Below are 15,938 nucleotides of genomic sequence, written 5' to 3' on the forward strand. Positions count from 1 at the left end.
CTTGTGCGCATTGCGAGGCATTGTTTGGCCAAGGGTGATGGCTTCCACCCAGTCAGCTTACCCACGTATCCCCTCCGGCAATAGCTTCCTACACCAAGCAAGGAGTTTTTACAACAACCTGGGGAAGTTATGTAGCATATCCTTCCACCGGGGAAAGGCGTTCCTCTGAGGAGGGGCAAGGGTAGCCAGAAGGGAGGCTTTACACACCTTTCCCCTGCCCATGGGAGATCTGTGTGTTTTTTTCTCTAATGTATTGTCTCTTTTGAGGTTTCCAACTGGGCTCTTTCCTCCCACCCCCCCTAGAACAGAGGTGGGCAAATACTGGCCCTGGGCTGGATCCGGTGCTGCAGGGTTAACCCTTCACGGGGAAACCACTGTTTTTACCTTGTGCTTCTGCAGGTATGGGCTATTGCAGCTCCCATTGGCCATGGAGCACCATTCCCAGCCAATGGGAGCTGCAGGTAGCAGTGTCCTGGCCTTTGCCACTTCCCACAGCTTCCACGGCTGAGAACGGTGCAGATAAACACAGTGGCGGCAGCCCACCAGGGGCTAACAATGGCAAACTGCTTTATTGCCCCCGCAGCCCTAGAAGCTCTTTGTCCCGACAGTGTTCGATGCAGCAAGCGTGTCCCAAAGCTTTGTTTCCATTTGGATTTCATAGTGAAGAGCAGATCCAAATCCTGTTTGTCCCTCTAAATAACCAGAAGGCTGGCAGCTCCCAAACTGCTGTGGACAAAGTCTTTGGTCCCCAGTGACAGCGTCAGTTTAAAACCATAATTCTTCCTATTTCTGCTACTTCCTTATCCCTCCTTGCAAGCTCCAATGCTCCCATTCACCATCCCATTCTCAAAACTTGTTTTCCCTCCCTATGAGGCCCATTAACATCATGGGCACTTGAGGATGGCCCTAGCTGTGCACTACCACCAGTTAATGCCAGGGTGTAATGTTATCAGAAGGGCCCAATGGCAGGATCCTCACCTGAGATCATTTTATTTTCATGCCTTGTTTGAAATGTCCTATCCAGAGTTTAACACAGGCGCCAGGCCTTGGGGGGGAAAGAGGTGGGAAATAAAGGAAGTCGGTGTCATGAACATGAGTCATGTTAGTTACCAACTACTTCCTTAGATTGTTAGTCCTCCTTTTATCTGAAGTCGTGTGGACTGGGCATGCGTCCAGTCATTCTCCAACAGGTACTTCCTTTCTGCCCTCAGCCTTCATCCACCAGGATCTTCCGATAGGCTGTTCCTGTTGTGCCCTGAAGGAAGAATAATAGAAGTGGTAGATGGGGAATACCCATTGGATCATGGAGACCTTCCATTGAGAGACTCGGTGATTGGATCAGACTGATCAGCCTCTATAAAGCCTGTGCTACGCATGAACTCAGCCAGTTACTAAAACTGCACAGTTAACAGGTTACGGTACAGCTTGTGACATGCAAAATTACAGAGCCAGAACTGTAACCCAAAGATCCAAAATACAATGGGACATTAACAAAAAGTTATCCAAAAAAATTATCCTAAAGCAGTGTTTCTCAATGAGGGGTACGTGTACCGTGGGGGGTACATCAACTTGTCTAGCTATTTTTCTAGTTTTACAACAAGTTACATAAAAGAACCACTAGTAAAGTCAGTACAATCTAAAAGTTCATTCAAATGAGGACCTGTTTCTACTACTTTATATGCCTTACACGGAAATGTGAGTACAATATTTCTATTCTGATTCATTAATTTGATAAGATGTTACAAAGTCAGCAAGTTTTCAGTAGTAGTCTTCTATTTTTGTGATATTTTTGTAAGTAAGTAGTTTTTAAGTGAGGTGTAACTTAGTGGTATTCAAATAAATCTGACTCCTGCAAAGGGCAAAGTCATCTGGAAAGGTTGAATGGCATTTGTTTCAAGACCTCAGATTACCTTGGGACCACATTTCTCAATCAGTGGTACTTGTACCCTTAGGTGTACATGAGAGAAGTCTAGGGGCACTTATAATTTTTTTTTAGACTGGGTACTTTATAAAAAAGGTTGAGAAACATAGTCCTAAAGCAAAGCTCTGAAGCGACCCATTTTATGTGGGACAAATCTATATTTTGATGCACACATAAAATAGTCTAAAAATGAGCTTATAGATTTCACTGATGACTCAGAGAGTGTTTGTTTGTTTGTTTGCTGGATTTCTTTCAAGTACATGCAGTCCTTGACTGACATGGAAGCCATGTTTTATTGAGGACTGTATTTTTTGGCCCTGAGTTAGCACCACTTCTGCAATGAGATTAACTCATTACATTTAGAATCATTGTTAGCAATGTAACTCCTCCATGAAGCCTCTAGGGGTTCCATGCCAGTCCCAGGCCTGTATAAAGGAGAAGGGTTGGTCAGATGAGTCACAATGTGCTGACCGTGAAAGAACAATATGAATGAAATCTGATGCCAGTACGACTAAACGATAAAAGAACAACTGATAAGAACACGGGACAGATGATCAAATGCAGTAGACAAAGTATGATTCAGGAAATACACCAACTATGTAATATATCATGGAAAGAAGGGAAGGCACCTGAGGAATGGACAAGATCCGTGCTAGTGACAATACACAAGAACGGAAGTACATTGGAGTGCAAGAACTACAGAACAATTGCCCTGATGAGTCATCTAGGCAAGGTGCTGATGATCATACTGATGGGGAGGCTAAATCACAGAGACGAGCTTCTAGCATATGAGCAAGCCGGGTTCAGGAAAGATAGAAGTACCATACAGCAATATGGGCCCTAAGATTGATAGTGCAGAAAGCTCGACAAAAGGACAAGAACATCTACTCTTGCTTCGTTGACTCCCAGAAGGCATTTGACAGTGTAGATCAGAAAGTGACTTGGGCAGTGTTGGAGTCATACAGAGTGGGTAGCAGACTGATACGGTTGCTGAAGGATATCAGTGGCAATGCGGAGGCAGAAGTAAGAACATGCGAGGACTTGGGAAGTTGGTTTAGAACAAGCAGCGGTGCGAGACAAGGCGATCCAATATCGCTGAGTATCTTCATCATGCATCTAGACAGAGCAGTGTACAAGGTCAAGGAAGAGGTAGAAGGGATGTCTGTGCATGGGAAATGAAACAATAACTTGAGGTTTGTGAATGATATAGCTATCATTGAGGAAGACGAGGAGAAGCTAGCAAAAGTGGTGCAGGTGCTAAAGGGGGAAGGGAAGCGGTACACAGTGATTATGAACATCAATAAAACAAAAACAATGGTATTTGGAGATAAGGAAATAGGAAGGAAGATCAGTGTATATGGGGTTGAAATAGTGAATGTAGAGAAATTCACATATCTGGGGAGCAACGTAACGTATGATCTATACTGTAAGAAGGAAACAGCGACTAGAATATTGAAATCAAGAATGAGTTTGAAGGCGATGGATAAGATCTGGAGAAGCAAAGTGATTAGCTTAGGAGTGAAGATGAGCATCTTGAAAACGTGTGTATTCAGCAGCATGTTGTATGGATGTAAGACCTGGGTGATAACGAAAGATTCAAAGAGAAGAATATTGGTGTTTGAGAGGAGTTGTTGTAGAAAGATCCTGAGAATAGGAGGGATGCAGAAGGTCACCAATGAGGAATTTTACAGGAAGATACAGCCAAAAGACAACCGAGTACAGAAGTGTATACAATGGAAGTTACAGCTATTTGGGCATATTTGCAGAATGAATGACAAAAATCAAATGAAAAATCAAGACCATGGTATTTGGCATAGCAGACGGTTCATATAGGAGTGGCAGACCCCACACAAAATGGGTAGATGGTTTAGCAGAGTGGTGTGGAGCTAGTTTACAGAAACTAAGCTGATCCGCATAGGACAAGGAAAGATGGAAAGAAATAGTGAGAGAGGCATCAGACACCAATGGGCACTAAGCCTATGGTTGTTGATGATGATGATTAGCAATGTCCATGCACTGTTCCACACTAAACCAGAATGGGCTTGCAAAATGCTCCATCGCCTACTTCAAACAGGTGATCACAGCAGATGATGCCAGCAAAATCTCATACTGCTAGGAAAGTCAGTCTCACTGTGGATGCGGCATGCGCAACGTGGTTGAGGAAAAAAAAACCATCATTTGAACTTACGTATTGGCCTGAAATTTCAGAGGCTGTCCAGAAGTGGATTATTTCAGTTTTGAAAGCTTGCTAAGATTTCATTTAGCTATTTCAAAATAGGATGGTTACCCATTAAGGTACACAAGATGAATGAGTTCCTGATGATAGAAGAGCACTGAAAGAAGGGCATGCACCAACTTCATTTACGAAGTAGAATCCTAGTTGTTCTCAAACAAAACAAAAAATGAAGACTTTAAAAGCAAAAACTCAACACTCGTAGTGCTGCACAGATGACATTTTACAAACGCTCGCATGTTCATATTTGTGGTGTTCACAGGAACTGTAATTGAGCCACATTATGCAAGCAGAAAAGTTACTGCCGCAAATCATGGTACTGTATCACTAAAAGAGCTGAGTTACCGTTTCTGCAGAAGCCATAACTTTGAATTTCCCAATTTATTTTTGTGTGCAGATTGTGTGAACTTACTTCTTTGTACGTGTGCTTGCACAACATATTATGGCATTCTACCACTTGCATGACATGACAGACGAAGGTCTGGAATCCCTCTTTGCTCATTTTAAGTTTCCATCCACGGAATGTAATTATGGTGCATTATGCAGTATTTATTTAAAGAATGAAAAATCCTGTGGCAATCAGTCTGTGTGCCAAGTTACAGGAAAATATGCTTTTAAAAGGGCAAATAATACATGGGTGTGGACAGCTGGTGTTTGTAACATCCTAAAAGCAAAATATCATTTGTCCCCCAGGCTGCTAAGGGAGTAGATATCATTGCATGCCTGTAATCCCGATGGAAAAACCTTAGCCAGGATCCATCTTTTTTTCTTTTTTTTGGTCTTTTGCCTTATGGAGGTTTTCCTGTTTACTTATTTATTTATTTGTGTTCTGAGCATCTATGATGTTTGCCAGCTCCTCATCTATCATGCTGGCCAGGAACTAAGAGTTAAAGAATTCTTGGATGTGCTGTTTTAGCATCTTGGCACTTTAGGGAATTATAGGTGGACAATATTGGAACGCCACCAGAGAGAACATAATTCAGCTTATTCATCTTTTTATCTGGGCTTGGCCAAAGGTGCTTGGAATAAAATGGGACATGTGGTGACCAACTAAGATAATGTACAGGTTGAACCTCTCTAGTCTGGAACTCTCTTGTCCAGCAACATCCATAATCTGGCATGATGTTAGTTAGCCAGACGACCACTTCTCATGAGTGTGGCCAAGTTTCCCATGGTCCCATAAAAACAAAAAAGCAGGTTCAGTAGCACTTTAAAGACTAACAAAATAATTTATTGGGTGATGAGCTTTCGCGGGACAGACCCACTTCTTCAAACCTTAGCCATACCAGAGCAGACTCAATATTTAAGGCACAAAGAACCAAAAGTAGTAATCAAGGTTGACAAACCAGGAAAATATTATCAAGGTGAGCAAATCAGAGAGTAGGGGGCAGAAGTGGGGTGGGAGTCAAGAATTAGATTTAGCCAAATATGCAAAAGAGCCTCTATAATGACCTAACAAATTTCCAAACAGGTTCAAACCACATGTTAATGTGTCGAATTTGAATATAAAAGAGAGTTCAGCAGCCTCTCTTTCCAAAGTGTTGTGAAAATTCCTCTTCAGTAAGACACAAACTTTCAGGTCATTAACAGAATGGCCCTACTCCATTAAAGTGGTGACTGACCAGTTTGTGGATCAGGAGTGTTTTTATGTCTGTTTTATGCCCATTAATTCTTTGTCAAAGAGAGTTTGAAGTCTGTCTGATACACAAAGCATCTGGGCATTGTTGGCACATGATGGCATATATGATGTTACTTGAGGAACATGAAAATGTGCCCATGATTCTGGTTAGGTCCAGTGGTGGTATCTCCAGAATAGATCTGTGGACAAACTTGGCAACAGGCTTTGCTGCAAGGAAAAGTTCTAGGACTGGTGTTCCTGTGGTATAGACTGTGATTATGAGTGAGAATCCTCATAAGGTTGGGAGGTTGTCTGTAGGAGACAACAGGCCTGTCGCCTAGGGCCTTCTGGAGCATGGCATCCTGATTAAGGATAGGTTGTACATCTTTAATAATGTGTTTCAGTGGTTTGAGTTAGGGGCTGTAGGTAATGACCAGTGGTGTTCTGTTCTGTGGTCCCATAAAGTTGGTTTACAGCCATGAGTCCTGGCTCTCACTGTTCTGTGCTGTTATGAAGATGGTGCATGCCCTTCTTTAGCTCTAATTTGCCCTAAATGCCTTCTGAGAGTAAGCAGTGGAAGTGTTGGTAATGCTGCTAGACAATATGACCTCCTATGGTCTAGCAAATTCTCTTGTCCGACACTGGTTAGGTCCCAAGGGTGCTGGATAAGAGAGGTTCAACCTGTACTGGTTAAACAGCCTGTAAATGATGAATATTAAAATATTTGGTTTATTCCAGTAATGCCAAGGGACCAACAAACAATGGAGTTTCTCTGAACTAGGAAGTCCTTCTTCTGGAGGCCCCTTCTTCCTGAAAATTTTTGGGAAGAAGAGGCCTCCGGAAGAAGGACTTTCTTCCAGAAGAAACCTCCCAGGGGTCGCACTTCTAAACAGCATTTTGGAGTCCAGAAGAACGTCTTCCGGACTCCAAATCACGTGCCATTATGCTAATGAGGCATGGGGAATTTGCATCCGTGCCTCATTAGCATATTTCGGGCCATTTTTTAGCATACCACTTTCAGCATGTGTAGAAACATCCTATAATAGTAGAAAATCCATGAATTCCAGGCTGGGTTGCTCTGTAATGAAACAAGAAGGAGGAGACTGGGGTTAGTCAAGCTTAGTGTAGCCTAGGAGGTCACTTCCATAGTAGTCAGTTACAAGGATTGCTCCCATAGTTAACATAGCTATACCAAAAGACCCCTGACTGTCGACGCAACGAGGCTGCTGAAGGAGTGCCTCTGTTTTCAGATGTCTTTCAGGGAGGCGGTGTAGGCATGCCAGCAAAGGCTCTCCTTCCCTCTGCTCAGGCTGCACCTCAGCTATAACAGCAAAGCCTACGGTAGTGCAGGCCAGGCCGGTAGTTCAACTGACAGGCCCAAATGCAGGAACTTCTGTAGGGGGTGGGCAACTTTTTTTGTATACATGGACAGCAATTTTTTTAAACATAAAGGAGTTCAAAATTGTCATGCAAGGAGCGTGCCTGAGAGAGGTGAATGAAAAAGTTGAGGGGAAACAGTGACTGGTAAAACAATTTTGTTATAACACACTAAAAATGTGTGCAGTAAAAAACGTTTTATAGAAATTAGCATCTCGGATCTTGTTGTAATATCAGAAGAGGAAAACAATATTCCAAAGTACTCCAGTCTTCTGATGGTGAGATCTGGGCCAAAGCACCCATGTTCTCCACCGCACCCCTTTGCAGCAGCCATCTGCATGCATGTCAAGTGCGGTTCAGGGGTTTCACAGCTCCCCACTCATCCCCCTCCCCTTTCCTGTTGCCAGGCCCTCGCAGAGAATAACAGAAGCCCAGGACATGGGCCACTTTGAATTGAATGGCCCCCTACCTAGCCCCAGGCCACCAACCTGTCTAACTTCTTATCCACAGGGTCACACTGAAACCAAAAGAATATATGAAAATGGACGTTTGAGACAATTAAGTCCTTATACCAATAGAATGTGTATTAAAAATGTAACTTTAAGGGCAAAGTTTCCACTGCAAGCAAAACTCTTTGTTTTAGGAATGGTTTTCTGGATTTGTTGTGTGCAAACTCATTTATAATTGAAAAAAAATCTAATTATGTGCAACATCACTGTTAATATTAAGCATTGCAAGCTCCCTCAAATGCTCATTATAGAATAGTGATAGTTCTCTACATGTTTTAAAACACCGAATGTGCATTCACCTGAAGTACCTGATGCAAGGAGACTGACAAAAATACGTAATGCAACGGTCATATTAGGAAGTACAGTCGACATGCCAAGACTGACTATTTCTTGAAGCAGTTCTTTTGGCTTGCAATCCGCTTTTAAGTGATGGAATGTATATGTTTCAGGAAGATCATCTCATCACAGAGATCTCTTGAAATTTTATTGTTACCTTTGCTAAAACCGTTCAGCTGCTCAGTCAGTACAGATCATCACCACTTAGTTCTCTCAATTCCCAAAGGGATCCCAAAATTATACAAATTTGTTGCAGTGACTCAAATCAATATGTGAGACCAGATTTGGTGGCATCAATAAGAACAAAAAAAATTGACTTGATAGTGACTTTCTGAACAGATTGAGGTGTTAGGTTGCAATTTGAGGAAAACAGATGAAATGGCAATGTTCTGTGCTACTGATTTGGATTCAAAAGGGTCCCATCCCATTGATCATGAATCTTTTAAATTATTTTAAAGAAATTGTTCAATATTATCCCTCAACATCTAATGTAGCGCTGCATGCTTCCGTTACAAGATCACTTTCATGGATCATTTTAAGCAGCTTCACCCACATGGATGACATTAAAATGAATTGAAGTTTGAATGTATATTTCTGAATTGACTTAAGCTCAGTAAGCCTGAGAGTAAAAGAGGCAAACTCAATTAAAGCCTTTCTCACATAGTCCTAATGCTATGCAACTGGGTTCACGCCATCAATTCAATTTGACCGTCTTGTTGTTGACATGCCGTGAATTGAAATGGGCAGATGCTGCTTCGGAATTTACCACTTTCGAGGACTGCTACTGAAGAGGTTGTCCAACTGCAGGACTGTTCCGAAGTATGTGATTGCTTCCTTGCATGATTTAGTGCAATCAGCGCTGGCAAGATTTAGTGTGTGGTTGCCATAACTGAAGCAAATACAGTTTGGATTTTGCTCAAGAAGGACTGCTTGTACTCCTTTGTTCTTCCCAGCCATATTGGATCCATTGTCATAGGCTTGGCCAATGCAGACTTGAAAATTTTAATGCAAAGCCTTCCAGAATTTGTAATACACAAGTGATGATTTCTATTCCGATATTTTGTGTGTGAAAATATTGAACAAAATGAATTGTTCTTCGACTGAAACCTGTGAACATCCTGCAATTTTAATATATCAAACAACGAAGGTCGGCTGTTCTTTTATGAGAACAGTCTGGATTTGCATCAATAATAATTGAAAAGTACTTTGCATGTCATAGATCTTCAAAAACTGCTGTTTACATGAATATTCTGCACCACTCACTACACTTGTTTTGTATTGTGGTAGACAGATAATGGACTTGCATGCATTTTCCGCTCGCCTGCAATTCACAAATACAGTTAAAACGGCCTGATAAAAGTGGGGCATACTTGCAAAGAAGCTCAGTCATACCAAGCAAGTTTACATTTGTAGGGTAACTGATACATTGACTGGAAGCAGACAAAGCCAATCCCCATCCAGAAAGAAAAGGAATGGTATCAAAATGAGCTCAAAGAGTTTTTTCCAGTTATCGGTTTCTGTGTTTATTTCACTCAGGAGTAAGTTTTCAATGGAACAGTCAGCTAGTGCTGTTCTACTATCTGATTTCCTTGTAACATAGTTATCTTTACGAGATACTGAGGTTTCATGCATAGTCTCAAAATCAAGCATAGTTTCTGCACTTATTGCTACTGTAGGATTTCTATAGCTTGATTAATAACCTCATTTTGAGGCAGTGGCATTGAAATGTCATTTGTGGGTAAAATTATTTCATCATCACAACTGAAAGTATTAATGTCAGTATGGTCACTGCCTAATGGTGAGAAATTATGTTATTTATTGGCTTTAAACTCTTAACTGATGCTTCACTCTGTTGCTTTTGCCGTCTCTTACGTGTCCCACTTTAAAATCTTTGCTTCATTTTTGTAAAGGGGTTCTTTGAAAAGACAACAAATTAACTCACTAAAAGCTATTGGGCACACAAAATTTTAATTGTATATACTTCACAATGAATGTTATATAATAATGGTTTGGCAGTGTTATTTACTATGGCCCTTATAGCCTTATTTCAAAGTCATGAAATTTCATCTGCTAACGTGTTCCTGTTATTAAATTCCTCTCAGAACTGGTGATAACTCATGTTGGAGATAAGGAAATAGGAAGGAAGATCAGTGTTGATGGTGTTGAACTAGAAAATGTAGAGTTCACATATCTGGGGAGCATCATAACATATGAGATAGACTGTAAGAAGGAAATAGCGACTAGAATAGCAAAAGCAAGAGCAAGTTTGAAGGCGATGGATAAGATCTGGAAGAGCAAAGCAATTAGCTTAAGAACGAAGCTGGGTGTCTTGAAAACGTGTGTATTCAGCAGCATGTTATATGGATGTGAGACATGGGTGATAACGAAAGATTCGAAAAGAAGAATACTGGTGTTCGAAAGGAGCTGTTATAGAAAGATTCTGAGAAGGTCACAGATGAGGAATTATATAGAAAGATACAGCCAAAAGAGAACCTGCTGCAGAAGGCTATAAAATGGAAGCTACAACTATTTGGACATATTTGCAGAATGAACGACGAATGAAAAATCAAGACCCTCGTATTCGGCATAATGGATGGTTCGAATAGGAGAGGCAGACCCCACAGAGAATGGATAGATTATATAGTAGATTGGTGCGGAGCTCATCTACAGAAACTAAGCCACTCCGCACTGGATAGGGAAAGATGGAAGGAAATAGTGAGAGGGGCATCAGACACCAATGGGCGCTGAGCCCATGGTTATTGACGATGATGATGAATAACTGGTGCGTTATTATGAATATGAACACAGGGCAATTACCAGATTAGATAGAAAGTTTATTAAGCAACTGGAATTAAAAGTTTATTATCACAAGAAAGCCTTTAAAGGTGAATCTAAAACTGGAGAAGAGCTTGCTTGCAGCTGAGCCTGATATGGTTATTATATAGGAAGACACATAAGAAAAAGTAGGAATATGAAAATCTCCTATACAGAGATAAACATTTAATTAACTGGCTAAACTCATCCTCAGACCAAGCAAAATCACTTTACAGTAACAGAATTAATTACGACTTTCAGAAGCGCTAAACTATGGAAAGACTATAAACAGTGTTTCATAATATAGAATCATTAATCACAGAAGTTATTCCAGTCTCCTGTCACACAGATGAATATTCAGATATGACTGAAAAATTGGCAAAGACTTGAGGTGCCACAATGATTTAAATATTTTTGTGGGTGTATATATAGCTTCTTTTGTTCTCTCTGTTATAACTGCAAGGTGTATACTAAATGGAAATGGCTTGGTAGAAAAATGTCAAAATTTGAGGCCCCTTTGTCTCCTGAGACCTAGGCCAAATGACCCTCCTGGCCTCCACCTTCTTTGATAGGGCCAGCCTGCTGCTAGTGGCCAAGGGCATGCTGGGAAATGTAGTCAATGCCTTGCTGCAGGGCCACCTCTCTAGGCAGGGAGCTGGCCGAGGAATTACAGCTCCCAGGAGCCTTTCATTCTCTCAGCATTCCCTGCAGACTGCTGCTGCACAGTGCAGCAGGGAAAGAAACTAAACATGGGGTTGGGAAGGAGGGCGTTCAGACCCTTCTCTCTCTCTCTCTCTCTCACACACACACGCACACGTGCGCACACACCACATACCTGATTAAAGCTACAGTAAACCCTTGGTATCGCAGACCCCATTTTACTGGACATCGGTAATAACGGACGTCTGCCATCCTCCCCCCAAATAAAATGGGATCACTGCTGCAGCAGCAGGATCCCTGGCCACAGCTGGGAGAGCCACTTCCTCTGCAGGTACACACTCCCCTTCCCTACACCTGGGATCACCACAGCCACAGGGTCCCTGGCCGCAGCTGGGATCACTGCAGCCAGGGGATCCCTAGCCATGGCTTGGAGAGCTACCGCTGCCACTGGGTCCGCCCCCCCCACCACCCTGCCCCACTGTGGCTGGGATCAGGACAGTGCATGGGGGGGGCTCAGATCCGGAGGAGCCACTGATCTCAGAGTAAACTCTTCAATATAATGGATTTTTCTGTTTTAACAGACACCCCTCCCCTCCTACTAGTCCATTACCTTGAGGGTTTACTGTCGCTAAAATATGAGTTAATGGGGACTGAGTGAGGTGTGGATGGAACAGGGAGGATCCAATACTTTAAAAATACTTCATTTCACTGGGCAGAATTTGTGAATAACTGTTTCATTTGTTGTTTTTACGAGACGAAGCATTTAAAATGAATAATGGATCACCTAGGTCAGATGGTGGGATTCTTCCAAGGTCCGCTTTTTAAATTGCTTGTTCAGAAAGTATTTGACCATTTCAAATGCATATCTGGTGGAACACTTTGGTATCACAAATGCACTATTTTCACAACAGGGTTCAATAATGTCAGCTGACTCTAAGCTGAGTTAACCTGGCAAATAGCAAGCAGCCCTGTACTGCCTTAGAGATTCACACATTTATTAGGTCATGAGCTTTCGTGGGCAAGACCCACTTCTTCATCTGAAGCTCATGACCTAAGAAGTTTACTAGTCTCTAAGGTGCTCTAGGACTGCTTGTTATTTGTGAGGCTACAGCCTAACACAGCTACCCCGCTAAGACTAGTCAACTGACCAAGAAATTGTAACTACAGGGTTCCCTTTCATCAGCCCACTTTCTCTAGGTTTTTTTTCTTGCAGTCAACAGAACAATGCAGTTTCTGGAAGGGTAGGACTAGTCCATTACACAAAGCAAACATCATGAAAAACAAACAGTGGGTAGAACTCTGCTCCCACTCTGCCCAGGCTCAAAGATGGGATGCAATGTCCGAGAGACAAGCTATTAAAGCAGGAGACTTACAATGCTGGGAGCTGTGTTCTGTTCTGGTGAATAACTTTTTCTGTTCTGGTGAACATCAGTTTCATCGGGCTGTATTTTGGGGGTAAGTGGATTCTGCAATACAAGCAAAGGGGATGCCAGCCTTGCATGAAACACCGGGAACTTTGAGGGGAAAAACGAGCACTGTTTCTCATTAGCAGGGACATTTGAGAAGCCTCCTTATGGCTTTCATTGGCACGGGTGTAAACCTGAAGCCATGCCATCCACTTCAGTGGTGGTGTTGCAATTAGCACCAGTGGAGAAGAGAGCCTAGGGTAATATGAACTCAGTATTATGATTACTAAAGAATGGAAGATGTTTAGCTCACATAGTTAACAACCCCACTTTGCTTTTGCTAAAAGCTCCACAATGGAGTTTTTTCCCTTGTCATTTGCCTGTCAGTAAACTGGAAGGAGTTAGTACCTTGCTAAAGGCTACTCTGGACCCTCTCTAATGTTTGTGGTAAGCTACACACATTTGTCCCAGGTACGGCTAGCTGGGAAAAAGGTGCATTTCTCAAAGATGGCGTGTTTTGATAACCTAGCGTAAGCATGGCAAACAATAGCTTAAATGCTTGTGAATGGGCTGAGATGAACAGTAGAGGGGGAGACCTGGGTTGCAAGCAGGTTTCCCCTCTATTCTTTTCTTTCATCCATGGGTAGGATAAATGTTGTTATGTGCACCAAGGAGTATGGAGATGTGTGCCACCAGGAGAAACACGCTGCTGCCTGCGGGTGTTGTGGGCACTCCGCAAATCAGCTGGGAGGCACTTGAATCTCTCCTGGGCCACTGCCCGAGCACTCAGCTCACAGGGAACACTGACTGCAAACGTAGTGCCCCTTTCTTTGCCCTGCAGTTTGCTGCTTGCCATGCGCCATGCTGGATTCGTGCTTTGCAATAGTTAACATCCCCGTCCTACTCCTCCCTTCTTGTTACATTCACTGCCCCGTGTTACCTGAGCACCTGCAGCTGGCTCTGCTGTTCCCTTCCCTTATCCTGCCTCACCCGTCTTCCTCCCATTTCAATCCCATCTCTACCTGTGCCCCATTGTGTCCCTTCCCGATTGCCTCACCCGCTACTGCTGTCCCTTCCTCACTTCCCCTTTGTTCCGGCCCCCCGCCTGGTCTCCTGGTAAAAACAATGCAAATGTCAGTGGAACAAAGTGGGCGGGAATTAAAACAAGAGCCCTCAAGAGGCAAGTCTGAACTGCACAAAGAAAGCTCTCTGCCATTCTCTTCCTGTCCTGTATTCTGAGCCACTTGCTTGCTGGAGGGTTGCTCATGAGGGTAAGGGGACAGCTTCCAGGATCAGACACTTTGTGAACTCTTCAGGGCAAGGGCAGCGTCTTTCTGGCACCCACACAATAGCATAAATAATAATCCCAGCTGCTTGGGCTCATCTCTTTTTCATCTGGGCAGTTGCATTAATGTTTAAGGAAACCATCTGGGAAAGTCCCAGGCAACCCACAGACTAGGTGAGCCTAGGACACACCATTTGCTCGGCTGGTCCACTTGCTATTGCACTGTCAAATAATAGATTTTTTTTTCTAAAAATTATGATGTCCCTTTGGCTGTTGCCAACACAGGCCGTTGTCTGTGTGTTTGACGTACTAGAGAACGCACCAGAACTGAAAACTGCAGACTCCATGGAACTTGTCATGAGCGGTTCCAATTCCTTGTCAGTCTTGCAAACATTGGCCTACAAGGGCTCCCTCTGGTGGCTGATTTTACACCTGCAAATACACATAGAATTTTTTAACCAAAGCTTGTGCAATCCAGCGAATGAGACTGGCTTGTATAGAAGCCTGTGAATTTTAAAGCCTATTGTGGATCCTATTTTGAGGGTTTTTTAATGCATAATTCTGGGGAACTGGATGTCTCAGGACTTGATGACTGGATTATAGACCCTTCCTTTCTAGGCCAATAGCCCGAATCCCACCTGGGCCAAGAGTAGCTAAGCTACCTTTTGACAGACTGCAAAGCAACCAGCCACATGAAATGAGTTTGCTAGCGTCTGTCCAATTCCCTTGTACAGTTGTCAAGATTTTTTAAAAAGTTTTCTTTGCCATCCAACCATAAGAACATAACAATTCGTTGCCACGGACTCCCAGCCCTGCACCAGCCATGCAACTCCCAGGTCTGACCTGTATCCCTCTTCACCAGAGGACTAGTGGGTTTTAACAATAGATGGAGAATGACCAGGTATATTCAGCCTAAGTGACTTTTGTTGTACATTAATGAAAAAAGAGATCACAGAACCAAAGCAAAGGCTGCAGGAGAGTGCACAGAGTGAGTGTAACAGTCTCACCTGAACATACAACATTCGTTGCTTCCAACAGCGTCTCAAATGGAAAGCTGTAGGACACAGAACACACAACTGTTACCCTGCACAGCACAATGAAGGCTCCCTTCCTTGCCACATTCTCCACCAAAGTTCACATGATTGAAGAACTTGGATTCAGTTATGCAGTAGCCCTCATATATTGGCTACAGCTGGGTTGTAGCAAAAAAGTGTAGGGGAGACAGACAACCCACCTGAATTTCTATAAAATTTAGGCACCGATCTCCACTGAAAATCCCAGCCTCCAATGTTGCCGCCGCCTGTCTTTCCACCCTGGCTTTTGCAAAGATCTATCAAATCCTCTGGACATTGCAGTGGGTGTGTGAGAGATTTTGATGGGGCATCTGAATGTGTCTTGTTTAACTTGGCTGTTGAGCTAACATGGCTAACCTTTCCCTCACTTAGCTCATTTTATAGAGGCCTTATCTTTATGGACCTGGCCTTTCCTTTTGCTAATGTGACTGTTTCTGTGCCTGTAAAATTGTTGAAAAGCCAAACTTAGTAATTTACCTTTTGGCAAGGAAAGAAATGTTCATGCCTGACAGACCGTGAAAATGAGTGGACAAAATGGGAGAAGAAAGAAACTGGACAGCTGTGGCAGTACCAATACCAAAGCAAACAGCACGAATGATGGACAAGCAAAGGCAAGAGTGGATTCTTTATCATGGACCATTTTAAAATCAAGAGTGGGCGCTTTTCTAAAAGAACTGCCCTAGGAATTATTTTGGAGAAGTTCTGT

At 42.8% G+C, this 15,938-nt stretch overlaps 1 long non-coding RNA gene across 1 annotated transcript; it reads right to left on the reverse strand.

The window, feature by feature from the left end:
* Positions 1-1,138: 1,138 nt before the first annotated feature.
* LOC142019739 (uncharacterized) lies at positions 1,139-15,198 on the reverse strand. The gene is made up of 4 exons (XR_012647175.1): positions 15,167-15,198; positions 14,482-14,591; positions 6,785-6,850; positions 1,139-1,255 (listed from the first exon to the last, which is right to left on the reverse strand). It is a non-coding gene; the product is annotated as an uncharacterized LOC142019739 (long non-coding RNA).
* Between the last annotated feature and the right edge of the window lie 740 nt (positions 15,199-15,938).

The sequence above is a fragment of the Carettochelys insculpta genome, chromosome 12, assembly GCF_033958435.1.
Source record: "Carettochelys insculpta isolate YL-2023 chromosome 12, ASM3395843v1, whole genome shotgun sequence".
Taxonomy (NCBI): domain Eukaryota; kingdom Metazoa; phylum Chordata; order Testudines; family Carettochelyidae; genus Carettochelys; species Carettochelys insculpta.